General features: G+C 43.7%; 1 protein-coding gene and 1 non-coding gene across 2 annotated transcripts in view; both read right to left on the minus strand.

Moving 5' to 3' along the window:
* The window catches only part of npr3 (natriuretic peptide receptor 3), a 116,963-nt gene that overhangs the window by 82,812 nt on the left and 6,530 nt on the right, over positions 1 to 27,621 (minus strand). The gene's annotated exons all lie outside the window — the stretch shown is intronic.
* LOC121285875 lies at positions 463 to 712 on the minus strand. The gene has a single exon (XR_005944827.1). It is a non-coding gene; the product is annotated as a small nucleolar RNA SNORA53 (small nucleolar RNA).

A 27,621-nucleotide genomic window follows, 5' to 3' on the forward strand; every position in this document is an offset into this window, starting at 1 on the left:
CACAAGTGGGCCTTTCTGGGGTCACCATCTAACTTGTTGTTGCTGCAAGAGTGAACAGAAGTCTGCCTAGAGAGAAAGAAGGAAGGCCTCCTTGGGGTGAAAGCCACTGAAAGCCAATGGCTTCATTAGCACTGTTAAAAGCCTACTCAGAACTCAGTGGCTTCACATCACAGTCACTGCATCTCAAGAGTAACACATAGGAATGTAGAATTTGGGAATGCAGGCAATAGTGAAGGAGGCACAGCTGCATCATATATGGCATTCCATCAATGAAGGCCTGTCACATTCCTAATGGGACAAAGGGCATCCACTCATTGACCATGAACAACCGATTGGTCATTAATATGCCACATCAGAGACAGGAACACAGAGCTAAGTCAGGTCTCTCATCTCAATGAAATCTTAGCATCCCACACAGGGCTCACTTCATTGCTATATTTAAACCAGATGGATTTTGATAAACGTGTCCACACAGCAGCAAAGTCCTGATGGCAGAAACAGCCTGGAGTAATAGGTTGTTCACATCAGAACTAAGGGGCTACCGTGCAGGTATATTACTTTAACATGCCAATGACTCAAGCACCTTTGACTGTACAACCTTAAGTTGATGAATGTCACCTGCCAGCCCACTGGAGAACCCAACACCAGGGTGCAGAGATCTACTAGCAAGGCAGAACATATACATCCCAAAGGTGGATCTAAGGAGCATGTGTTTTCTTTAAAAACTGTCCCAAACAAGTCTCCAACTACTAGCATTCAAACTTACAAACTCAAATAATTTAGGCAGAATCGCTGACATCTATAAGAAGCTTTAAACATTTTGTATTTGCTGGTCAGAGTGATAAGGCGTGGTGATACAAACAGCAGTAACAGTGTTTAGCTCTTTATCAATAGTGAATTTCAAGAATTAAATTATTTGTTTTAAACTCAACTATGTTTAAATAGTCACGAAATAGACCCTTCAGATAATCCAATTATAAGTTACACGTCTAAAACTTGGGTCATTGTTTTTTATTCAGAATTGGAGTTCCATATCTGTGATACCATCTTGCTCACCTCTGTGTGCACTAGAGTATTAGGGACAAGGTGGCATCAGCCACCACGCAAGTAGGGCAGGAAAAATTATGGACCGTTACAGTTTCCACATGTTTCATCTCCTGAGCTTCACTTTCTTGCCCCTTGAACCATTAATGTCATCAATGTTTCCTTTCAGAGAGAAAGCAAAAGACATATGGACCCAGGGCTCAATGCTGTCAGAGTCCTAATACAATGGAGGAGGTGTAGAAGGGAGGGACGACACCATGCGCAGCTCCAGCAGGAGGCCATGCCAGAGGGACATGGTCAAGGGTAGCCAGGGCATAAACAGGAGGGTCAGGAGGAGACACCCAGACAACAGAGACAAATCGCCAGACCTAGGGCAGAATCATCCCAGATTTGCACTAAGTGAAGTAGCAGGCAGGAAAAAAGGCATTTTACCCACCGGCCGCAATGATAGCTTTTCATGTCGTGTTGTCCAAATGCCGCTTCATTACTCATACATTCCCAGAAAACATGCCATTGCGCTGGTGGGCAGACTCCGATTCGCCCGCCACGCTGTTATCTCGCCAGTTTCTCAAGCCTGGTACCATAGTTAAAGTGCAGCCGCGCACATAACTCTCAGTGCTTCAAGCCCAGGACTGCTGAACAGGAAACATGGCCCCAAAAGGCAAGAAGACTGCAGCCCGCTGATTCAGTGACGTGTCCCTGAAATGCCTTTTGGACGCCGCGGAGGCCCACCGTGATGTCCTCTATCCCCACTCTGTTGCAGGAGGGCCACCAGCATCACCAATCCAGCTTGGGAGGTGGTGGCAGCAGTAGTCAGTGCCAACGCTGCCCACAAGAGGTCAGCCAGCCGGTGCAGAAAGAGGATGAATGATCTCAACCATGCTGCCAGGGTAAGTCAACCATCTCATCACTCTCAATTCTCACACTCACAAACCCATCACACAGCTACAAGAATCTCACACCTTAAGGGACAACACCACAAACTCTCACACACACCTTCACATTTCCATCAGGCTCATATCCTCTGGAGCTCATGTCCTCGTCCCGTCCATGGCTCCGTTCGCCACACAAACATTCCATGCAGTGCCATGTGTTCCGCTCACACTCTCTCCATCTGTTTCCATACAGGAGAAGCTGGCTCACAACAGCAGAGAGAGGTCCCAGACTGGGGGGTAGAGTGGCCTATTTTTTGCCCCTCACTCACTTTGAGGAGCGTGCCATCGCGGTGACAGGTGAGGATGTGGCCGGCCTGTGGCAATGATGAGGCTGGCAGCAAACACACACGTGAGGATCCTACACCACATCATCCCTCTCTCAACGTAACTGTGAGTGCTCTCTCCTACTTTTGATTCTGCTGCCTTGCACTAATTCACAGGGAGCTCTGCCAAGCGATCGACACCCTTAGCCAGCTAATCCTTCAGCTCCATCCACACCCTCACCTCCAGCCAAGAGAATATCACCTCCATTGAAGAGCTGGAAATAAGCAGCCTGGAAGACCCATCACAGTGCTTACCCACACCCTACACCAGCTGAGAGACACACACCTCGGTGGGACCTGGGTCTAGAGCAGGCTCAGGTTTACAATCTGATGGTCAATGCATGGACACATGTCAGCAGAAGGTTCAGCCGAGCTCCCGAGCACTCAGAGGACTGCTGGGGAAGAGGCATCTGTCAGGTCAAAGTCACGTGACGAGCCTCTGGATTCGGCTATCCAACTCATTCTGGAGAGTCAGCAAAAGGCGTGGGATCATGCAGAGCTGTTGGGAGCCCTCAGAGCCTGCTCTCTGATGAAAGGGTGCCCACATGTGTGCATATAGAGGACTCCATGGGAAAGGTGACGGATGTCATAGAGACCCTGGTCCAGCAGAACGCAGAGATGCGTGCAGATCTGCACTCCAACGCAGTAGCCATGGGTGAGTTACTGCACTAGCAATGTGAGAGGGAAACATGGCACCTTGACACCCCTCCAAAGTTTCCTTCCCCTCAGGAGGTGAAACCCAGCCAGAGGATGACCTCGAGCAAGATGGGAGCTCATTGCAGGATTAAGGTCCAGAGGCCCAGGAATCTAAGGAGGCTGCTGAGGGTCAGTACGAGTGCGATCACGCCATGGAGGAAGGAAGACATGGGAGAAGTGCCAGTGATACTTTAATTGCTGACAGGTTCCAGGAAGAGTAAAATTAAGTGAGGGAATATGGCCACATTTACCCTAGCCCTCAATGCCATTCCCTTTCATCTCAGGGGATGTCCAACCACTTGCAGTGAGAACAAGCCCTGCATTCACACCTGCACATTCTAGCCTCATGAATCGCCAGGCCATAATCTCTGGTGTGGCCCATGGTGCCCTGCGAGTGAACTTACTCTTGGAACTGAGAGTCCACTTAGGAACAAGAGTGATGCGAGAGAAAACTTGAAGCCTTTGCCGCCATCTAATGATGCAAACACTGCTGGGACTGAGATGTGGACATGCCTAGGGATCTCCTCCTCCCGTGCATGTCTTTTCTTCTGCCATTACCACTGAGGAGACACAAATGCCACTAGAATATCAATGCTGATGAGCTTCCCTCACTCTATAGTGTTCCTTAAGGAAGAAGGGTTTGAAACGCTTACATCACACACTTCAAATAAAGGTTTAACCACATCTCCCTGACATCACACAAGGGAGCAGAGACTAGTTCAACTGAGAATGACATCACAGGAATGTGAATCTCACAGGGGGATACTATCAGTTAGTGGGAGGATGGCTAAACCTCAAAATAAGAAGGTTCCAATGTACAAATTTACAACGCCTTCAGTCAACCAAAACATTCAGACAACCGTCAAATGTATTCACAATAGTGCAATTTATTTACAGTTATAGCACATCCGTGACCCAAAAGTGACATCAATTTTTCTTAACTTTCCTAACTCTATCTCTACACCCGGGTGCAGCCCAACATCCGCAATGGAGGTGGAGGCAGCCTGCTGGCCGCTCCGTCCTGATGTCTGTGATAACCTTGGTGGACGTCCTCTGGTGGCCCGAGGCCTGGTAAGGGTCACCTGCTCAGGGGCAGAAGTACAATTCTGTTGTTGCAGATGGCCCACAGCACTTCATGGATGCCCAGTCTTGTTCGCACCTAGATCTGTTCAAAATCTATCCCATTTAGCACAGTGTAGGACTTAATTGAATTTGAGACAGCTACTCTGAAGGCTTTGATGTATCAAGAAGAGAAGCTAGGTTTGAAATGCTAATTAGATAAACAAGGGGGAAGTTTTAGAATGTGAGGTATAAAGGGAACATTTGCATGTTTGAATGAACCAGACTAGCTTGAATTCAAAAAAGGGGGTGAAATGTTTCATCTGGCCAGGAGAAGGTAAGAAACAGTGTTTTTACTTTTCCCAAAGATTACTGGTAAAGTTGGTACTATGATAGACTTTTGTTATTAGAGGGGTAAAGTCCAAAGACATAGTTAAACAATGGGAATTTACGTTCAAAGGGAAAAATATGTATAAAAGGAGAGAAGACTGTGTGCAAGGGAAGACATTCTAAGATCTAACAAAAGACTAGCTGTCTCTAATTCCCTTAGGCCCCACATTAACACCATGCTAAATGGGAGAGATTTTGAACAGATCTAACAAGTGTGAAAAACCTCTAGCCTTTGTGCCCAAACTGCTGTCTGCAAGAACTGAAGTTAAGAAAACTCACTTTGAATTTGATTGTTCAGGGTATCATGTTACTTTGCCTGGGTCTTTTAAAATCTGTGTGTTTTTACTGTTGCCTTAATGGAGATGTAACTGGGAGTTAGATTAACTCGGGGAGCTCGGAGTTATTATAGTAATAATTTATAAACCTGTCCATGTGCTTAAAATCATTTTCTTTAATAAAGGTTTAGTTTAGTTTTGTAAAAACCTCTAAGCCTCAGTGGCCTTCTTTTTACTGAATTCAAAGCCCGCATCTCGAAATAAATATAAATTCCAAGTAGTTGTGACAGGTGCTTCAAGGGATTTGAGCAGCTTAGCACTTACCCATCTTCTGTGCCATAACACATACAAGTTCAACAGGTAATAGGAAGGCAAATGGAACATTGAACTTTATTTCAAAGGGAATGGAGTATAAAAATAGGGTAGTCTTGCTAAAATTATACAAGGCATAGTTAGACCACTGTGATGTTAGAATACTGTGAACAGTTTTGGTCCCCTTACCTAAGGAAAGATATACTGGCATTGGAGGCAGTCCAGAGAAGGTTCACTAGGTTGATCACGGGTATGGAGGGATCTTCTTATGAGGAGAGGTTGAGTAGGTTGGACCTGTACTGTTTGGAGTTTAGAAGAATGAGAAGTGACCTTACTGAAATATAAAAAAATCTTAAGGGGTTTGACAGGGTAGATGCTGAGAGGTTGTTTCCCCTTGTGGGAAAGTCTAGGACCAGAGGACATAATCTCAGAGTAAGGGGACGCCCATTTAAAACAGAGATGAGGAGGAATTTCTTCTCTCAGAGCATAGTGACTCCCAGTGGAATTCTTTACCGTACAGGGTTGCAGAAGCTGGGTCGTTTAGTATATTCAAAGTTGAGATAGGCAGATTTTTAATCTGTGAGGGAATCAAGGGTTATAGGGAAAAGACAGGAAAGTGGAGTTGAGGATTATCAGATCAGCCATGATCTCATTGAATGGCGGAGCAGACTCGATGGGCTGAATGGCCTACTTCTGCTCCTACATCTTATGGTCTAAGTTAGGGCTATTTTCCTTGGAGAAATGAAGTCTGAGCGAAGGTATAATTGAGGCATTCAAAATCACGAGTGATCTGGACAGAGTAAGTAGGGAGAAATTGTTCCCACTCATGAAAGGATTGTAAACGAGTGGGCAATATTTAAAGTCATTAGAAAATAAGCTTTTTTACGTAGTGAGTGGTTAAGGTCTGGAATGCACTGCCTGAGAGTGTGGTGGAGGCAGATTCAATCGAGACTTTCAAAAGGGAATTTTACAGTTATCTGAAAAGGAAGAGGTGTTTTTTACATTTGTTGATGGGATGTGGGCACCGCAGGCTAGACAAGCATTTATTCCCATCCCTAATTGCCCATGTTCAGAGGGCATTTAAGAGTTATTAAGGCATTACTGTGGCCGGGAGGCATATGTAGGCCACACCAGGTAAGGATGGCAGATTGCTTTTCCTCAAGGACAGGATTATGGGGAGAAAGAGAGAGAACGATGCAAAGTGAATTGCTCATTCAGAGAGCAGGCGAAAAGAGGGCCAGACGGAGTAACTATCATCTAGAAGAGCAGGCAAAAAGAGGGCCAGATGCAGTAACTACCATCTAGGAGAAGAGGTGAACAGAGGGCCAGACGCAGTAACTACCACCTAGAAGAGCAGACAAAAAGAGGGGCAGACGCAGTAATCACCATCTAGAAGAGCAGGTGAAAAGAGGGCCAGGCACAGCAACTACCATCTAGAAGAGCAGGTGAACAGAGGGCCAGATGCAGGAACCACCACCTAGAAGAGCAGGTGAAAAGAGGGACAGACGCAGTAACCACCACCTAGAAGAGCAGGTGAAAAGAGGGCCAGACACAGTCACCACCACGTGGAAGAGCAGGTGAAAAGAGGGACAGATGCGGTAACCACCATCTAGAAGAGCAGGTAAAAAGAAGGCCAGACGCAGTAACCACCATCTAGAAGAGCAGGCAAAAAGAGGGCTAGATGCGGTAACCACCACCTAGAGGAGCAGGTGAAAAGAGGGCCAGACGCAGTAACCACCATCTAGAAGAGCAGGTGAAAAGAGGGCCAGATGCAGTCACCACCATCTAGAAGAGCAGGTGAAAAGAGGGCCAGACGCAGTCACCACCATCTAGAAGAGCAGGCGAAAAGAGGGCCAGACACGGTAACCACCATCTAGAAAAGCAGGTGAAAAGAGGGACAGACGCAGTAACCACTACCTAGAAGAGCAGGTGAAAAGAGGGCCAGACGCAGTCACCATCACCTAGAAGAGCAGGTGAAAAGAGGGACAGACGCGGTAACCACTATCTAGAAGAGCAGGCAAAAAGAGGGCCAGACGCAGTCACCACCATCTAGAAGAGCAGGCGAAAAGAGGGCCAGGCGCAGTCACCACCATCTTGAAGAGCAGATGAAAAGAAGGCCAGACGCAGTCACCACCATCTAGAAGAGCAGGTGAAAAGAGGGCCAGATGCAGTCACCACCATCTAGAAGAGCAGGTGAAAAGAGGGACAGATGCGGTAACCACCATCTAGAAGAGCAGGCAAAAAGAGGGCCAGACGCAGTCACCACCATCTAGAAGAGCAGGCGAAAAGAGGGCCAGGCGCAGTCACCACCATCTTGAAGAGCAGATGAAAAGAGGGCCAGACGCAGTCACCACCACCTAGAAGAGCAGGTGAAAAGAGGGCCAGACGCAGTCACCACCACCTAGAAGAGCAGGCGAAAAGAGGGCCAGACGCGGTAACCACCATCTTAAAGACCTATCCAATCCAATCCAGTCTGTAGCTCCTGAATGGAGTGGCTGCATTCTGAGAGAAATCAAAGTGTGACATCACAGGAAAACACACAAGTGATTGGTTGCCGAACATTTTGCTCAGTTATCTTCAAAACCTGTGTAATTTATTAGTAATTGTAAGGGTTTATTAGTTATTGTAGGGACTACTAGAAGTAGTAAAGGTTATTAGCAGCAGCATGTTTATTAATTATAAATTAAGTTAAAAAATAAATTAACTAACACATAATAAAGATGGCAGAGCAGTGATGTGTTGCGACCGGAGAACTTGGGAGTTCCTGGACACCAGGGAGATCCAGGGCAAACACATCTGCAGTTAGTGCCTGCTGTTTGAGAACTTAGGCTCAGAGTCATTGAGCTAGAGGCCAAGCTGCAGACACTGTGATGTATCAGGGAGAGGGAAAGTTATCTTGAAATTGGCAGAGGATAAATCAGACTAGAGAGTTAGACATGTGGCTCAAAGATTGAGGTGGGAGAAATGGGCTTTGATTCATGGGTCACTGGCACCAGTTTTGGGCAAAGTGGGAGTTTTACCGTTGGGACGGTCTTCACCTGAACCAAGCTGGGACAAGTGTTCTGGCTAGTTGTGTAACAAGGACAGTAGAGAGGGATTTACACTAAACACTGGGGGCAAGGATTCAAGTTTGGGAAGGTGTGGTAAATTAAATAGAGAAACAAAGGCAAAAGAGCAAGGTAAGAATAAGAATGATCGCTCTGACAGGAAGGGACAGAGAGTACAAACCTAAGAGCGCACCAGCAGGGAAGGCTAGAGATTACAAAAACAGTAAAAATTCAGAACTAAAGGCTCTATATCAGAATGCATGTAGCAATAATAACAAAACAGATGAATTGATAGCACAATAGAAATAAATATGTATAATCTGATAACCATTATAGAGACATGACTGCAGAATGACAAAGACTGGGACCTGAATATTCAGTGGTACATGACATTTAGGGAAGACAGGAAGCTAGGAAAAGGTGGCAGGGTAGCTCTGTTAATTAAGGATGGCATTGGTACAATAAAGAGAGATGACCTTAGTTCTGGAAATCAAGATGTAGAATCAGTTTGGGTAGAGTTGAGAAATAGTAAAGGTTAAGAAATCACTTGCAGGAGTGGTTTATAGGTCCCCTAACAGTAGCAACATCGTGTGGCGGGGCATACAGGAAGAAATATAGGGACTTGTGAGAAAGGTACAGTGATAATCATGGGTGATTTTAGCCTATATATAGATTGGACAAATCAGATTGGCAAAAGTAGCCTGGATGGTGAGTTCATAGAGTGCTTTTGGGATAGTTCCTTACAGCAGCACATTTTAGCACCAACCAGAGAGCCAGCTATACCAGATCTGCAATGAAACGGAACTAAAATTAATAGACAAGGTACACTTTATGTAACAGTGATCATAATGTGATTGAATTTTACATTCAGTTTGATGGGGAGAGGAATGGATCTAGGACTAGTGTTAAAGATAGTACTAATTTTAAAGAAAAAATGTATAATTCTACAAATATGAGTGGCCGGTCAGAAGATTGCACAGAATATGAAGAACAGCAAAGAATGACTAAAAGATTAATGAGAAGACCAAAACCATACGCAGTACTCCAGATGTGGTCGCATTAGCACACTCCAGAACTGTAGCAAAACATCCCTACTTTTATATTCCCTTCCCCGTGCAATAAACAACAACATTCCATGTGCCTTCCTAATCACTTGCTGTACCTGCATTCTAACCTTTCATGATTCATGTATCAGGACACCCAGATCCCTCTGTAGCTCAAAGTTCTGCAATCTATTTAATAAGATTAATAGAGTACGAGAGAAAGCTAGCTAGAAATATAAAAACAGATAGTAAGAGTGCCTACAGGTGTGTAGGAAGGAAAAGAGTAAGTAAAGTGAAAGTTGGTCCACCACAGAGTAAGAATGGGGAATTAATATTGGAAAATAAGGAAATGGCAGATGAATTGAACGAATATTTTGCATCTGTCTTCACTGTAGAGGATACAAAAAACATCCCAGAAATAATTTTGAATCAGGGGGTGAAAGGGAGGAACTTAAAACAATTATAATCACCAGGAAAAGGGTACTGAAAATATTAAAACTAAAAGCTGACAAGTCCCCAGCACCGGATGGACTTTATCCTACAGCCCTAAACGGAGTGGCTGCTGAAATAGTAGATGCCTTGCTTTTAACCTTCCAAAATTCCCTAGGTTCAGGAAAGGTCCCAGAAGATTGGAATAATCACTAATGTATCACCTTTATTCAAGAAAGGAGGGGGAGAGAAAGCAGGAAACTAGCCTAACGTCTGTCATAGGAAAAATGCTGACATCCATCATTAAGGAGTAATAGTAGGGCATTTAGAAAATCACTGTCTGATAAGCCAGTCAACATGCTGTTATGAAAGGGAAATTATGTTTGACTAATTTATTGGAATCCTTTGAAGTAACAAGCAACATGGATAAAGGGGAACCTGTGATGTGCTGCACTTGGATTTCCAGAAGGCATTTGCCAAGGTGCCACATCAAAGGTCACTGTGCAAAATAAGAGTTCATAATGTATGGGGTAAGATATTTGCATGGATAGAGGTTTGTTGGTTAACTAACAGATAACAGAGAGTAGGCATAAATGGGCCATTTTCAGGTTGGGAAGATGTGACGACTGGAGCGCTACAGGGATCAGTGCTGGGGCCTCAACTATTTATGGTTTATAGCAATGATTTGGATGAAGGGATTGAATATATGCTTGCTAAATTTACTTATGACACAAAAGATAGGTAAGTTGTGAAGAGGACAAAAGGAGTCTGCAAAGTGACATTGATAGGTTTAGTGAGTGGGAAAAAAAATTGGCAGATGGAGCATAATGTGAGAAAATGTGAACTTGTCCACTTTGGCAAGAATAGAATAGCAGTATATTATTTAAATGGAGAGAAACTGCAGAACTCTGAGGTACAGAGGGATGTGGATGTCCTGATACAAGAATCAGGAAAAGTTAATATGCAGATACAACAAATGGAATGTCATCATTTATTGAAAGAGGAATATAAAAGTAGGGACGTTTTGCTGCAGTTGTACAGGGCTTTGGTGAGACCACATCTGGAGTACTGTGTACGGTTTTGGTCTCCTTATTTAAGAAAGGGTATACATGCATTAGAAACAGTTTAAAGAAGGTTCACTTGACTGATACCTGGGATGTAGAGATAATTATATTATGAGGAAATGTTGGACAGGTTGGGGCTGTATCCATCGGAGTTTAGAAAATTAAGAGGTGATCTTATTGAAACTTACAAGTTCCTGATGGCTCTTGATAGAGTGGATGCTGAAAAGATGTTCCCCCTTGTGTGAGAGACACTAGGGGGCACCGTTTAAAAATAAGATGGAGATGAGAAGAAATTTTTCTTTCCCGGAATGCAATGGAGACAGGGTCGTTGAATATTTTTAAGGCAGAGGTAGATAGATTCTTGACTAACAAGGGAGTCAAAGGTTGTCAGGAGTAGGCGAATGTGGAGTTGAGGCCACAATCAGATCAGCCATGATCTTATTGATGGTGGAGCAGGCTCAAGGGGCTGAATGGCATACTCTTGCTACTAATCCTTATGTTCAAACACAATGGGCTGAATGGCCTCCTTAGGTGCTTTCACAGAATTATTACAGTAAGGAGAGGAAAGGTAAAGTTGAACCATTTTAGGAAGGAGTTTCAGAAGGCAGACAACAGATGGCTAACAGTGCAATTGCTAACTGTAGAGATAAACAGACAATGAGAATATCATTGTTAGGGGAGCAAAATGGGAAAGCAGGGATCCTAAGGCTGAAGGCATTTTTTTTTTATTCGACAAAAGGACGTGGGCATCATTGGCCAGGCCAGCAGTTATTACCCATCCCTTATTTTACTTGAGAACATGGTGGTGAGCCACCTCTTTGAACCGCTGCAGTCCATCTGGTGTAGGTACACCCACAGAGCTATTAGGGAGGGAGTTCCAGGATTTTGAGACAGCAACAGAGAAGTCAGGCTGCTGTGTGGCTTGGAGGGGAACTTGTAGCTGGTGGTGTCCTCATGTATCTGCCGTACTTGTTCATCTAAGTGAGAGAGGTCATGGTTTTGGAAGGAGTTGTCGAAGGAGTCTTGCTGCTGTGCATCTTGTAGATGGTACACATTGCTGCTGTGTGCCAGTGGTACAGTGAGTGAATGTTTAAGGTGATGGATGGGATGCCAATCAAGTGGTCTGCTTTGTCCTGGATGGTGTAGAGCTTCTTGAGTGTGTTGGAGCTATAGTAAACCAGGCAAGTGGGGAGTATTCCATCAAACTCCTGACTTGTGTCTAGTGGCTGCTGGACAGGCTTTGGGGAGTCAGGAGGTGAGTTATGTGCTGCAGAAGTTTTTAAAAATGTATTCAGGGGATGTGGGCTTCACTGGCTGGGCCAGCATTTATTGCCCAGCCATAATTGCCCTTGAGAAGGTGGTGGTAAGCTGCCTTCTTGAACCGCTGCAGTCCATTTGTTGTAGGTACACCCACAGTGTTGTTAGGGAGTTCCAGGATTTTGACCCAGCGACAGTGAAGGAACGGCGATATATTTCCAAGTCAGGATGGTGAGTGACTTGGAAGGAACTTCCAGGTGGTGGTGTTCCCATTTATCTGCTGCCCTTGTTGTTCTAGATGGTAGTGGTCATGGGATTGGAAGGTGCCGTCTAAAGAAGCTTTATGAATTCCTGCAGTGCCTCTAGAAGATGGTGCACACTGCTGCTACTGTGTATCAGTGATGGAAGGAGTGAAAGTGGTGCCAATCAAGTGGTCTGCTTTGTCCTGGATGCTGTCGAGCTTCTTGAGTGTTGTGGGAGCTGCACTCATCCAGGCAAGTGGGAGTATGCCTGTCTCCTTATGGGGTATGTGGAACATTCCTTGTTCCAGTCCTATTCCGGCCCCCTCTCACAACTCTTTCTCCGGTACATTAATGATTACTTCAGTGCTGCTTCATGCTCTCGTCAGGCCCTGGAAAAATGTATTAACTTTGCTTCCAATCTCCACCCCTCCATCATTTTCACATGGTCCATCTCTGACACTTCCCTTCCCTTCCTTGACCTCTCTGTCTCAATTTCTGGTTATAGACTGTCCATCAATATCCATTACAAGCCTACCGACTCCCACAGCTACCTCAACTACAGCTCCTCACACCCCGCTTCCTGTAAGGACTCCATCCCATTCTCTCAGTTCCTTCGCTGCCGTCGCATCTGTTCTGATGACGCTACCTTCAAAAACTGTTCCTCTGACATGTCCTCCTTCTTCCTTAACTGAGGTTTTCCACTCACGGTAGTTGACAGGGCCCTCAACCATGTCCAGCCCATCTCCCGCGCATCCACCCTCATGCCTTCTCCTCCCTCCCAGAAACATGATAGGATCCCCCTTGTCCTCACTTATCACCCCACCAGCCTCCACATTCAAAGGATCATCCTCCGCCATTTCCGCCAACTCCAGCATGATGCCACCACCAAACACATCTTCCCTTCAACCCCCCTGTCGGCATTCCACAGGGATCATTCCCTCCGTGACACCCTCCATCCTCTCCTCCATCACCCCCTACTCCTCAACACCCATCTACGGCCCCTCCCCATGTAAACGCAAAATATGCAACACCTGCCCCTTTACTTCCTCTCTCCTCACCGTCCAAGGGCCCAAATACACCTTTCAAGTGAAGCAGCGTTTCATTTGCATTTCCCCCAACTTAGTCTACTGCATTCATTGCTCCCAATGTGGTTTCCTCCAAACGCAGACTGGGTGACCGCTTTGCAGAACACCTTCGGTCTGTCTGCAAGCATGACCCAGACCTCCCTGTCGCTTGCCATTTTAACACTCCATCCTGCTCTCTTGCCCACATGTCTGTCCTTGGCTTGCTGCATTGTTCCAGTGAAGCTCAACGCAAACTGGAGGAACAGTACCTCATCTTCCGACTTTACAGCCTTCCGGACTGAATATTGAATTCAACAACTTTAGATCTTGAACTCCCTCCTCCATCCCCACCCTATTTCCATTTCTTCCCCCTCCCTTTTGTTTTTTCCAATAATTTATATAGATTTTTCTTTTCCCACCTATTTCCATTATTTTTAAACATATTCCACCCATGGTTTATTTCACCCACCCCCACTAGAGCTACCTTGCTTGTCCTGCTCTCCAACATTAATTAGCACATTCTTTTAGATAATATCACCACCTTCAACACCTCTTTGTTCTTTTGTCTGTGACATCTTTTGGTTATCTCCTCCTATCACTGCTTGCTTGTCCCAAAAACACACCCCCCCCCCCCCCACCCCACCCCCCAGGCCACTTAAACCAGCTTGTATTTCACCCCTTTCCTATTTCTACTTAGTTCTGTTGAAGGGTCATGAGGACTTGAAATGTCAACTTTGCTCTTCTCCGCCGATGCTGCCAGACCTGCTGAGTTTTTCCAGGTATTTCTGTTTTTGTATTCCATCACACGCCTGACTTCTGCGTTATAGATGGTGGGCAGGCTTTGAGGAGTCAGGAAGTGAGTTACTCGCCGCAGGATTCCTAGCCTCTGACTTGCTCTTGTGGCCACAGTATTTGTATGGCTAGTCCAGTTCAGTTTCTGGTCAATGGTAACCCCCAGGATAGTGGGGGATACAGTGATGATATTACCATTGAACATCAAGGGGCGATGGTTCGATTCTCTCTTGCTGGAGATGGTCATTGCCTGAACTTGTGTGGTGTGAATGTTTCTTGCCAATTATCAGCCCAAGACTGAACGTTGTCCAGGTCTTGCTACATGCAGGCATAGACAGCTTCATTATCTGAGGAGTTATGAACAGAAATGAACACTATGCAATCATCAATAACATCCCGACTAGTACAGGGAAGGTCTTTGATGAAGCAGCTGAAGATTGTTGGATTTAGGCTGATACCCATGAGGAACTCCTGTAGTGCTGTCCTAGGACTGAGATGATTGATTCCCAATGACCACAACCTTTGTGCTGGGTATGACTCAAGCCAGCAGAGTATTGCCCTCGATTCCCATTGACTTCCATTTTACTAGGGTTCCTTGATGTCACACTTGATCAAATGCAAAGTTCTAAGAAAGGGTAGAACAAGAGATAAAAACAAAAAAACTGCGGATGCTGGAAATCCAAAACAAAAACAGAATTACCTGGAAAAACTCAGCAGGTCTGGCAGCATCGGCGGAGAAGAAAAGAGTTGACGTTTCGAGTCCTCATGACCCTTCGACAGAACTTGAGTTCGAGTCCAAGAAAGAGTTGAAATATAAGCTGGTTTAAGGTGTGTGGGGGGGTCGGAGAGAGAGAGAGAGAGAGAGAGGTGGAGGGGGTTGGTTTGGTTGTAGGGACAAACAAGCAGTGATAGAAGCAGATCATCAAAAGATGTCAACAACAATAGAACAAAAGAACACATAGGTGTTAAAGTTGGTGATATTATCTAAACGAATGTGCTAATTAAGGATGGATGGTAGGGCACTCAAGGTATAGCTCTAGGGGGGTGGGGAGAGCATAAAAGATTTAAAATATTTAAAAATAATGGAAATAGGTGGGAAAAGAAAAATCTATATAATTTATTGGAAAAAAAAGGAAGGGGGAAACAGAAAAGGGGTGGGGATGGGGGAGGGAGCTCAAGACCTAAAGTTGTTGAATTCAATATTCAGTCCGGAAGGCTGTAAAGTGCCTAGTCGGAAGATGAGGTGTTGTTCCTCCAGTTTGCGTTGGGCTTCACTGGAACAATGCAGCAAGCCAAGAACAGACATGTGGGCAAGAGAGCAGGGTGGAGTGTTAAAATGGCAAGCGACAGGGAGGTTTGGGTCATTCTTGCGGACAGACCGCAGGTGTTCTGCAAAGCGGTCGCCCAGTTTACGTTTGGTCTCTCCAATGTAGAGGAGACCACATTGGGAGCAACGAATGCAGTAGACTAAGTTGGGGGAAATGCAAGTGAAATGCTGCTTCACTTGAAAGGAGTGTTTGGGCCCTTGGACGGTGAGGAGAGAGGAAGTGAAGGGGCAGGTGTTGCATCTTTTGCATGGGCATGGGATGGTGCCATAGGAGGGGGTTGCGGAGTAGGGGGTGATGGAGGAGTGGACCAGGGTGTCCCGGAGGGAGTGATCCCTATGGAATGCCGATAGGGGGGGTGAAGGGAAGATGTGTTTGGTGGTGGCATCATGCTGGAGTTGGCGAAAACAACCAAACCAACCCCCTCCACCTCTCTCTCTCTCTCTCTCCCCCCCCCCCCCCCCCCCCCCCACACACACACCTTAAACCAGCTTATATTTCAACTCTTTCTTGGACTCGAACTCAAGTTCTGTCGAAGGGTCATGAGGACTCGAAACGTCAACTCTTTTCTTCTCCGCCGATGCTGCCAGACCTGCTGAGTTTTTCCAGGTAATTCTGTTTTTGTTAAGGGTAGAACAAGGCTATGTTTGTATTTGGAAGTGATACATAGAATCCTGAAATTTTGTCATGGCAGCATGGAGAGCCAAAAGAGGCAGGCCACAAGTAGGCTAATGAAATATGGCCTTAATATTGAGAAATAGTACAACTACACGTAAAAAACAACAAACTGCTTCTCTCCCCTCTAATGCAATGATATAAATTAAAAATACAAAGAATAAACAATAACAATACCTTTTTCTACATTTATTACACAATCTTTCCAATGTACCGTAACTTAAACAGACAATCATCAAATTTCTTGCTATTACTCAAGAATAGGTCTGTTAAATCAGTACTGATATTGATGGAATAAAATTCCAATGTCATTCCTTCCATAAATTAAACGTCCAAATCATTTCAGATGATTTTTATCAGGTAAAACTAAAAGAGGTTTACTGTATTCAATTATTACATTAAATATCAGTGGTTTAATTCAGCTGTCTATCCAAATGATCTGCAAACACATGTTAATTGCAATCTAGAAAGATTCCATTCAATTCTAAAAATCCTTCAATATGAATAGCTTAAAGGGTCCCGAAATCCTAGTAGTGTCGCGCGTGACAAATATAATTGGTCATATGTTCCATAGCCTGATCAATGAAATGCATTTTGATGTTCTGAGTATGTGAAAGGTGCTACATTAATATAAGTTCTTTCTTCCTTCACTGATCTTCAGTCACAAAACACATGCGTCTCCTGTCACAATCATTTGCCATAACACATGGTTACTTATGCATGTCATTGCTATTTATTAGTTCAGCTGATTGCTAACAATCGACTTGCCAATTCCATACAGTATGTTTTCATAGCCTATTCAATGGATAAACTGGTTCAGTACTGGGAACCAAGAAAAATACATTTCTTTTCTATTTGATTTGGTGTAACCACCTTCTCATTTATGGTTTTATTCAGCTACATTTTTACTCCAGACTAACAGTATAAGGGAGTCACAACATTAAGTCGAGGGAGAACTTTTCCCTTCAAGGACGTGGAAGGAAAAAAGGTTTAGCCATTAAAAAGAGAAATATAATACAACAATATAAATTAGAGCACAGTCATGGTTTTAAAATATTTTAAAGGTTATCCTCCCCAAGTTTCCAGTTCTCCTGGATCCTTGGGCAGAGTTTTGCCTTTGGCATGCAGGCTCGGTGTGGGCAGTCTGAAAGCTGACGGCGATCGGCACCGCACCACAATTTCACACTGGCGGGCAAACTAAGGCCCACACAGCGTGAAACGCAAGCAGCAGCGCTACCTGTGCAGGCGGGGGAGGAGGGCGAGTGGGTCGAGCACAAACTTTGCACAGGCGCTCAAGTGAGCACTTCATAATCTTCCAGAGGTACAGAACTGCCTCAGGGAGATGAAGTGTTGTTTAAAAAATAAAATAAAATAAAAAATCTCATAAAATATGTCCCTTCATGTACCTCTGTACATGCCGACACCAGCGCGCGCGTGCTGAACAAAATATCGTGGGACTGCACGATGATGTCAGGACACTCAACCTACATCATCCCTTGTCATTTTACACACGACAGGGTGGGCGCGTGCCTGCCGAGCTTAATATTCTGCCCCTTAGATCTTGTTCTTATTTATGATTCTTATATGTCTACTCATCAAACCACAGATGTTAAATACAGTGCTGCAGGAAAGATAGAGAACCTTTCCAAAACCAGTGCTCCTACTGTCCCTCTGCTTGTAGCAGTGGCACACGCAAAATGTAGCCATGTCATGTCATCTCTTCTAGCAATATGGCACTGATTAACCAGGAGCAAGTGAAACCCTATGCCTTAAAAGCACAAATTGTACCTGGATATTATATATGGCTGATTGCAAATATTTAATCTTTAAGAGGCAACATAAGATGATGAAGCAGGGATAATTACAGTGAGGGGGTGGAATTTTTTCTTGGACAGGAAAGCAAAACAGGTGATGGTGAATTTGTACCTGTTGCACCTCTGCCTGAATTTCTTTTTCATTAAAATAAACTGTGATTCACTGTCACTCTATTTGCCCCCAGTGCAAATGTCCAGGTTAATGACAAAAACAAAAGGCAGAAATTTCTTCATAAGAATTTGCATAGGGTGTGCTGCATTGTCAGATGAGGCATTTAACTCATGTGTCATTTGACCTCTCAAGTAGACAAACAGTAAGAGTGGGGCAGCTCTTGTGTTGTTTTAGCCAACATCTATCCTTCAACCAAAAGGCAGAAATTACTCTTGGAGAGTGGTGCAAACAATTTCAAAGCAGCCATCCACTATATGCAGCATTTCATTCTGCAATGGCTGCAATGGCACTGTATATCAGGTGGCTGATCCGATATCATCCATTTTGCACCGAGATGAATTTCTACCCCATTATCTTGTCATGTATGTTTGATTGATGTTTTTTGGGACTTAGTTGCATGCATATCAGTTGGCCTGGCAGTGACCACACAACCAAAAGAATTAATTTGGCAGTGTAATAACTGAAGACACAAGAATCTTAATAACTGCAAGTTCTTTCTTAATTTGTACATAGCAACACCTTATTACATCTCAGGTTATCACAAAATATGACATATACAATGTATTACTTTGAAGTGCATTCACTATTAATACATTGTCTATCACTGCAGCCATGATGCTTAAAAAAATCTAACAAATATCCATGAGATAAATCATTGGTTTTGTTCCAAGTGGTGGGTGAAATGGCTTCAGCTCTCAAGTTTTATACACTAAGGATGATAGAGGTGACATGGCTATGGCAAGCCCCATGCACAAAAGGCAATTCTCCAAACTTTCTTTTTATTAAAAAAACCTGCATTCACTATTATTTACAATTGCAAGTCACACACATACATGTCTACAAATAAAAATCACACGTACAGAAAACTGTTTGCTCATTCAAGTCTGTACTACTTTCATCTGTTCCTATACAAGCATTGCACAGACTTTAAAGTGTTCAGATCTTCTAATGGAATGCATGCGGGTTGTTACTGGCTGCTCGTCAGGTGTTCGCTCATTCCTAGGGTAATGTTGCTTCTCCAGGAAATGTTTTTGCTGTGGTAATTGTTGCTGCTGATCCATTGCATTTGCTGGGGAATGGTTAACTTCTGGGATTCATGGTCATTCAGTTCCTTGTGCAGTTGGTGAAATTTAATCTTCCTCATCAGCCGTCTGCAGGGAAGAAGCAGTTTCTCCAGTTGCACATATGTGTCTGCGGTTGCAACCAAAACTCTGGTCATTCACTTTCACTGTGTACGATTGATGCGAAAACTTCTCTACACAGGTTCCAAGTTGCTATGTGGGCTGCCTTTTGAGTGCATTGAATGTTTGCACTATGACCTGCTCTCCAACCCCCAGCTCTGGCAATGATTTGGCAGATTTATCAAAGTGAAATTTGGCTTTCTGGTGTTTTACTATGATTTTCTCATTCATTCATGTTACCACTTCTGGCTTTAGCTTTTCTTGCTTGTGAATTACTCTTCCAAGAGCTAAGACGAGCCAGGCACGCTTTCTCAGTCTGCGCATAGCGTTGTTCAATTTGCATTAACACTCTGGATGCAAAGGGAACCTGTTGTCCTCGTTGCCTGAGAATTGCTCCAAGTCCTGTCACATTGGCATCACAGGGTGGCTTTGCCATTGACATCATAGTACCTCAGCACTGGCACTGTTGCCTCTAGTTATTTGATTCGAGTGAAAGCAGCATCCTGTTCTGGGCACCAGCACAACTGAAAATCCTTTGCAATGAGCTTGGATAGAGGTTCACACTCTGATGACAAATTGGGCAAAAACTTGAAGGGGACTGGGGGGAGATGGTGGCATATCGGTAATGTTGCTGGACTAGTAATCCAGAGATCCAGGCTAATGACCTGGGTAAATGGGTTCAAATCCCACCACAGCAGCTGGTGGGATTTGAATTCAGTTAATAAATCTGGAATATAAAGCTAGGGCAGATTTTTGCCCTTGATGGGTGGGCGGGCCCCACCAGCTCAGCAGCAGCCACCATCGAAATGGGCCCCGCCGCCATTTTGAGTGGGCAGGCCATCCGACAGGAAGCGATACGTGCTTCTAGTGTGGAGGGAGGGGAGGGATTCCCCAACCGTCAGAGTGCTGCTTCAGGGAGAGCGCTGACAGTTTTTGTAAGTTGAAAAAAAGGAAAAGAAAAATATTATTAACATGTCCCCCTCATGTGACAATGTCACACGAGATGGGACATGTTAATAATTCTCATATAAACTTTATTAAAGTTTTTAAAAACAGACATGAAACCTCATTCCGCCGGTGGATGAGGTTTCATGTTTTTTCAGAAGCCCGCTGGGGCTCCTGGCCTGCCCGCCAGCCTTAAGGTTGAACAGGCAGAGCCTTTAATTGGCTTAATTATCCTGTCAATGGCCTCAATTGGCCATTGACAAGTCGGCGGGTGGACAGCTGATTGCACTGTCCCCCCGCCTTCCTGAATATTTAAATGGGGCAGGGTGACGTCGGGGATTCCCCCCAACGTCATCCTACAACATTTTTGCGTTGGCAAGGGGGTCCCGCCCCGAAATCGCTGACAGAAAAATTCTGCCCCTAGTCTCAGTATGATGACTGTGAAACTATCATTGATTGTTGTAAAAACCCATCTGATTTGCTAATGTCCTTTTGGGAAGGAAATCTGCCACCTTCACTGGTCTGGTCTACATGCAACTCCAGACACTCAGCAACGTGGTTGACCCTTAACTCCTCTCTGGAATGACCCAGCAAGGGCAATTAGGGATGGGCAATTAATACTGGCCTTGCCAGCAACGCCTACATCCCATGAAAGAATTTTTTAAAAATCACAAATCCTACAAAATCATTGAACCACCTGTTGGTTGCTGCATCGCTGCTACAGCTCTCACCTCATCAGGATCAGGGTGAACTACTTTTGTGCTCAGTACATGACCTATATACTTGACTTCAGTCATCTTCAGCTGCAATTTTTTCTTGTTCAGCTTCAGGTTCAATTGGTGTGCTCTCTACAGCAGTCTCACTAGATTCTGATCATAGTCTGCGATAACGTCTTCCATCTTATCTCCACATCCAGGGACTTGCAAATCATCCATGTTTGTTTCCACTCCTGGAAGGTCATTGACTAACTCATGCTGTCTGTGTTGAAACTCTTCCAGAGCAGTAAAATGCCGAATGGCATGCGCAACCATCTACACTTCCCAAATGGCATGCTGAACATAGTCAGGAAACTGCTGCTTTTATCCAACTTTATTGGCCCTTATCCATCCTTTGCATCTAGGGTAGTGTAAAGCTTAGCCTTGGCAAGTTGAGCCAAAATTTCGGATAGAGCGATCTCTTCAAATCTTTACAGATCTATGGATTTATGCAAACTCTCAGCTTTCCAGGTTGTTTCACTGCTACCATGCTGCTAATCTAGTCTGTATGAGTTGTCATTTTCTTGATTACTCCCTTCTTTTTGAAGTTCCTCTATCTTGTCTTTCAGGTTGGACAGGAGGGCAGCTGGAACCCTCGAAAGACGCAGAGTTGGTCTTACACTCTCATCTATTTCAGGATGATATTCACCAAGACATCCAAGACCTGTGAAAACGTTTTTGTACTTTAAAATTTGTTCAGCAGTCAATTGTTTTGTGCCATGTGAAGTACTGCAAATCTCTTCTGGTACATGGAGGGTTACCAGTCCAAGTTTTTGACTTGTTTCAGCTGAGATGAGTGGATTTTGCTTAGTGTCTACTATTTGGATCTTCAAATATTCTTTCTTCCCATTGCATTGGGCCCTCAGCTTAATTTGTTTTCTTGGGGTGAGCATTGTTCCATCATCTGGCCTTAATTTTACCTTCAACACCTTCATTTTCACCATCTTGAGCAACTTCACACAGGTCAACAAAGCTCATGATGTTGCAAGTAGCATCAGTATTTATCTGACACTTCACATTTACCTGAAACTCTCCTTCTGCAGTTATCATCCCAATAATCATAAACCATTAAAAAATGGTTGAGACTTGAGACTTGACGGTTCGAGTGTGGAGTGATTCATCAGAATCATTGCCCAATACCTCTCAGAAACCATTTTCATCGGCTTGATTTCCTTCTTAACAGCAAAGCACTTGTGTGCAAAGTGATTTAGCTTCTTACAGTTAGAGCACTGCTTTGCCCACCCTGGACATGTTTCTTTTTCTTTCACATGGTATCCTCCACAGTACTTACATCCCACCTTCTCTTTGCTGGCCCTTCTGTAAATTTTTCTTCCTTTTCTTCATTATCGTGCTGGACTGCCTCTCAGCATAGTGCAAAACCTAATCCGTTCTCCATTAATATACTCAGCTGATGATTAACAATCTTAGAGCTTCTGCAAATGTCAGAAGCTTTCTATAGAATAAGTTTTTCTTCTCTCACCAGATGTGCTCTCACAGTAGGATCTCTTGTTCCTAAGACAATACTATATCTGATCAGATCATCCTTCATAGCAAGTTTCAGCTAGATGTATCAGTGCAATCCCATGCTGTTCAACAGTCTCCCTTTGTTCTCGAGTTCTGATGTTAAACACATAGGCCAGAACTTTTCCGTCAGCAATTTGGGGGCGGGGCCCGCTTGCCGATAGGAAAATGACCCTGGATGACATCTGGTGGAACCCCCGACGTCATCCCGTCCCATTTAAGTATTCAGGAAGGCGGGCAGACAGCGAAATCAGCTGTCCGCCCGCCAACCTGTCAATGGTCAAATGAGGCCATTGACAGGATAATTAAGCTAATTAAAGGCCCTGCCCGTCCAACCTCAAGGCTGGTGGGCAGGCCAGGAGCCCCGGCGGGAAGGAGAAAAAACATGAAACCTCATCCACTGGCAGGATGAGGTTTCATGTCAGTTTAAAAATTCTTTAATAAAGTTTATGTAATATTTATTAACATGTCCCATCTCGTGTGACATTGTCACATGAGGGGGACATGTTAATAATTTTTTTATTTTGATGTTTTTTAAACCTTCACCAATCTCCCTGAGACAGCACTTAGTCTCAGGGAGCAGTGCGCTCTGCGCACTTTGGCTGTTGGGGAATCCCTTCACCTCCGCACGGGAAGCACATAGTGCTTCCCATCAGGCAGCCCGCTGGGCGGGCCTTAATTGACCCGCCCACTCAAAATGGCAGTGGGGCCCATTTCGGCAGCGGAGTCCAGCTGCCCGCCTGCCGCAGAGCCGGTGGGGCCCGTCCACCCATCAAGGGCTAAATTCTGCCCATAGTATTTATAAATAAGTGGGTTCAAAGTGAGTCTCCAAAATTTCGCAAGGCTGGCTATTCTGCTCCTCAGTGAGATTTAGGGCAGTATAGAAATTGTAGTACCCTTTCCCCAGCACTGATAACAGAGTTGTTATTCCTGTTTGTTCAGGTTTGTTTAACTCTGTGGTGATTTCATGGGTCTGCCACTGAGACTGGAAGAATTTCCAATTCATTCTCAAATCTCCCATCATCACTACAGGAGCATGTGTTGGAATATTCAAAGCTCTACTGACCTATCCAGCTGTCAATGTCCCATACAAAGTTGAAGGCTGAGGTTTTAATTATTCTCTGCTGTTTCTTACAGCTGCTGGTTCTCCTACACCAGCAAAATCCACACAATTTCGGTTGCACATTCCTGACACCATGCTCCAAACATTTAATGAGATGGCTTCTGCTCTCAAGCTTTTATGCACAAAGGATGATATCAGAGGTAATATGACTATGGCAAGCTTATGGCAAACCACATGCGCAAATGCTCTTCTCCAAACAAGTTAATTTTTTTTAACTCCCACAATAGTTTCAAATTGTGCCACATGATAGCTAATGCCAACGTGAAAGGCAGATAAAGTTTTGGTTCAAAATCTCATATGAAGTACAGGACCTTTAGCAGTTTGATTCCTGGATCTATGATGAGTTAGGCTTAGTTTTAGAGGCTGAAGGAAGTCTTAGTAACAGACCACATGCGGGGAAGAAACTCGAGTTGGGGTCAAACAGTACGCCACTATTCCACACCTCTAGACTTAAATGACAGCCAGTAAAGTTTATGCAGTAAGCACCAGAGCTATGTGGAAGGTGCTAGAGGAATGAGAGGATGACTCTTGTTTTTCTGACAGTTGGTTGGTGAAATTATCAGTACCCATCTTCAGATGGTCAGATAAGAGATTGTAACAATGACCGTGAGATCTCGATTAGACACACAGATTGACTGGGTGTCAAAGGCATACATGTGGAAGCTGATCCTGGAGCTCACAAATATTGTCAAAGGCACATCAGGAAGGTTGCCAGTAAATCAAAGAACCTACTTATTGACTCAAAAGGTGACTGAGTCAAAAGCAGCTACCAACAAAGAAGCTTCCCTTTAGACTGACTGCAGCGGTTCAAGAAGGCAGCTCACCACCACCTTCTCAAGGGCAATTAGGTATGGGCTCTAAATGCTGGCCTAGCCAGCACTGCCCACTTGAGGGAGAATCCAAAACTAGGGGCTATATATACACAAGGTAGTGAATAATAAATTCAAAAGAGGAAACAAGGGGAAATGTCTTTATTCAAAGACTGCTTAGAATATGGAACTTGCTATCACAGAAAGTGGTTGAGGAAATTAGCTTAGATGCTTTCATAAGGAAACTAGTTGAGGGCATGGGAGAAAACAGAATAGAAAGATATTATAAAAGGCTCATATGAGGCTGAAGGACGGGGAGGAGACCCGTACGCAGTATAAACACCAACATACCCTAGTTGAGCTGATTGGCCTCTTTCTGTGCTGTGTGTTAAATGTAATTCTATGTAATAAAACTTACAGATGTAATGCTTTCCTGTAATAATCACAGACAGAATCAATGTTCCCTCTAAGCTGTGGGGCTGAGCACAGTTCAGCCCTATTAAGTTACTGCACGTGTGCAGCTGCACAAAAAATCTAAAGGACCCGGGCACTTAAGTATATATGATTGACAAAAAAAAATGAAAAGGAATGTTGGCTACGATGCTTTCTTGGCTATGGACCAGCCCTGATGGTAAATCCAAAATATTCATTTTGACCTTTTATCATTATTCATGAAGCAAGGCGAAATTATGCCCATACATGAATTAGCATTATAAGTGTTTGTACTACATATTCTAATGTGGCGTTTCAACTACAGACTGTCATTCATAGTGCTGATTTATTTTTCTTTCACCTCCAGTATAGGATCTGTCTTGATTTTATTTCATCCCAACAATTTTACACTATTTATTTTCATGTTCAAAAGTTAATGCATGCACTGTCACTTATTTTTAATCAACAGATTTATTTTACTCTGTGATGCTCTGTTAATGCATCCACATTGACTTTACACTGACGGCTCTTCCAAACCCCCACCCACCTCCTGTACTAATTGCATTTCTTGTTGCCAGCTTCTGATGAAATTATTACTGTAACATGTACCTGACTCCTGAGCACTACATTATAGTCAAGGTTCACAGGTGTATTTTATATTTATACCTTTCTCAGAAGAGGCTGAAAAAGAAAAAAGATTTGGGAGTAATCATTAATCTCACTCACAAAGCAAGTTAGAAAGCCAGAGGAAAAGCATAGGGGTGGGTCTGGAAGGCATTGCATGAGCAGTAAGGACAAATTATATTAACACTGCAGATTAACAGGATATGAATGCATTAGAAAAGGGGTTAAGTGATTCCAGAAAATATGAGGCTAACTTATAAAGAAAGGTCCAAGAAGCTAAGTATATTTTTCTTGAGAAATGGATGAGGGAAGGTATGATACAAATCTTTGAAATAATAAAAGTTTAAAACAATTTACAGTTAATGTAAGGTGGAACTAAACAAATTACGTATCTTGGGCAATGAGTGTGGAACTAGAAGACACCAGAACAACATTCAGAAGCATCAATCAAATTTAGGTATTAGAAAAAATTCTGAGAAATAGTCAAAATGTAAAGTTAATTCCAGTCGATGGTTTGGCACTTTTTTGAAAAAGAGCTGAATCAACACCTGAGTAACTGGATTAAGGATTATAGATATAGTTATCAACATTGTTCCTTTTCTTTCTAGTGTTGAGGAAGGAGATTAATGCTCTCTAAAGCAAGGGGCAGGTGATTTTTGAGAGGTCTATGATAGAATAATCATACACGGGGAATGGGCAGAACAGGCTTGTTAGGCTGAATGGCATTTTCTAGCTCTTGATCTTCTTATATTCTTTACATATTTTGCTATGAAAATGATTAGGCAGTTGGGATCCTATTTTTGGGTCATAATGGGAGCTGAAGTTTAGCTTTGCATGGTTCATACATGACTGTCATATCTGCCTGTGATTGTATGTGATCTGTGTATTTTAAAGACAGTTGTGTAGATGGTTGTGGTCTTGGAAGTTTAATTGGCAATCTGTAGCTTTTTGTGATTACCTGTCCTTACCTCTGGTTATTTAAAAATAGTGCTGTTTTCCAATCTCTACTACTCTCCAAAATCCATAGATACATGCAGTCTTTTTTGGCTGATTGTGCACTGAAATAAACCATATGTTATGAATATTTAATTTTATGGTCATCTATATGTTTCAGAAGTATAGCTTTTGGTTTGGGAATTGAAACTTTTAAATGTAAGATTAAATGAATACACTTGGTTTGAGAAGCTGGAAAACAGACTTAAAGTAATTGCAAATCAAATGATGGTCTATGTTTATTTTATAAGAACGTAATGGGAAGTATTGGAAACTAAACAATGGGCTACCTCTTTGAGCTTCTTGGTGAAGATGGGATGTCTACACCTGTCTCAATAAGGCTTAAAATTGTTTCCCAGGACAAAGCGAAGATTTGGGAATAGGAAAAAATTAGTTTAAATCTCTATCTCTATCCAGGGGTGCCACATTGCTGTAGGGATAGATTGCAAGTTCGTTTTTGGTTTTGGATTTTATCTGTGTGATTGAAGTCTGAGTCTGCAGGAGTTTGAAGGAGCCAGAGAGATAATCTGCCAGGAAATGTGGACCAGTAGCAAAGGGCTATCAAAAACGAGGTTTTTTTTGATTTGGAGTCAAATAGCAAAAATACAGTGAGGCCAATGCTCGAACTGCCGAATACTAGTGGGAGGACCCCAAGACATCTCATACCTCGGAGAATAGCGGGAACACCGAGGGGAAGCAAAGTGAATTCCTGAGAAATGGGACACACCTTGGTTTGGTCCCAGGAGAAGTGAAGAAACCCTCAAGATCCTGTGAAGTATAAAGGAACTCTTGGGTGGAAATAAAAGTAAGAGGGCGAGCCCCTGTCGGTTTTCAGATTTAAAGCATATGTTTATTTTCATAAATATAGGGCAGAATTTTCTGGCCTTACCCATCGCCAGGATCGTCCAGTCTTGCTGGACCGCCAAATCTCCTGCAGCAGGTCCCACCTGGAAAATCTCGGCGAGGGTGTTAAGAGTACTTGCTTGTTTAACTCTTGTACAGTAAAGTTATGTTTAAAATGTGCAATATTGTTGCATAATTCTTTCAGTTAATAACTGGGGGTTTGAGTTTCTCTTTAAAAGTCAACCACATTGCTATGGGTCTGAAGTCACATGTAGGTCAGACCAGGTAAGGACAACAGATTTCCTTCCCTAAAGGACCTTAAGGAATTAATGACGTGAATCGCAAAATGCTGGTACAGCAACTAATTGTGAGGGGAACTGAATACAAAAGTATAGAGATTATGCTTCAGTTATACAGGGCACTGGTGAGACCACATC

This window comes from Carcharodon carcharias, chromosome 1 (genome assembly GCF_017639515.1).
Source record: "Carcharodon carcharias isolate sCarCar2 chromosome 1, sCarCar2.pri, whole genome shotgun sequence".
NCBI classification, from domain to species: domain Eukaryota; kingdom Metazoa; phylum Chordata; class Chondrichthyes; order Lamniformes; family Lamnidae; genus Carcharodon; species Carcharodon carcharias.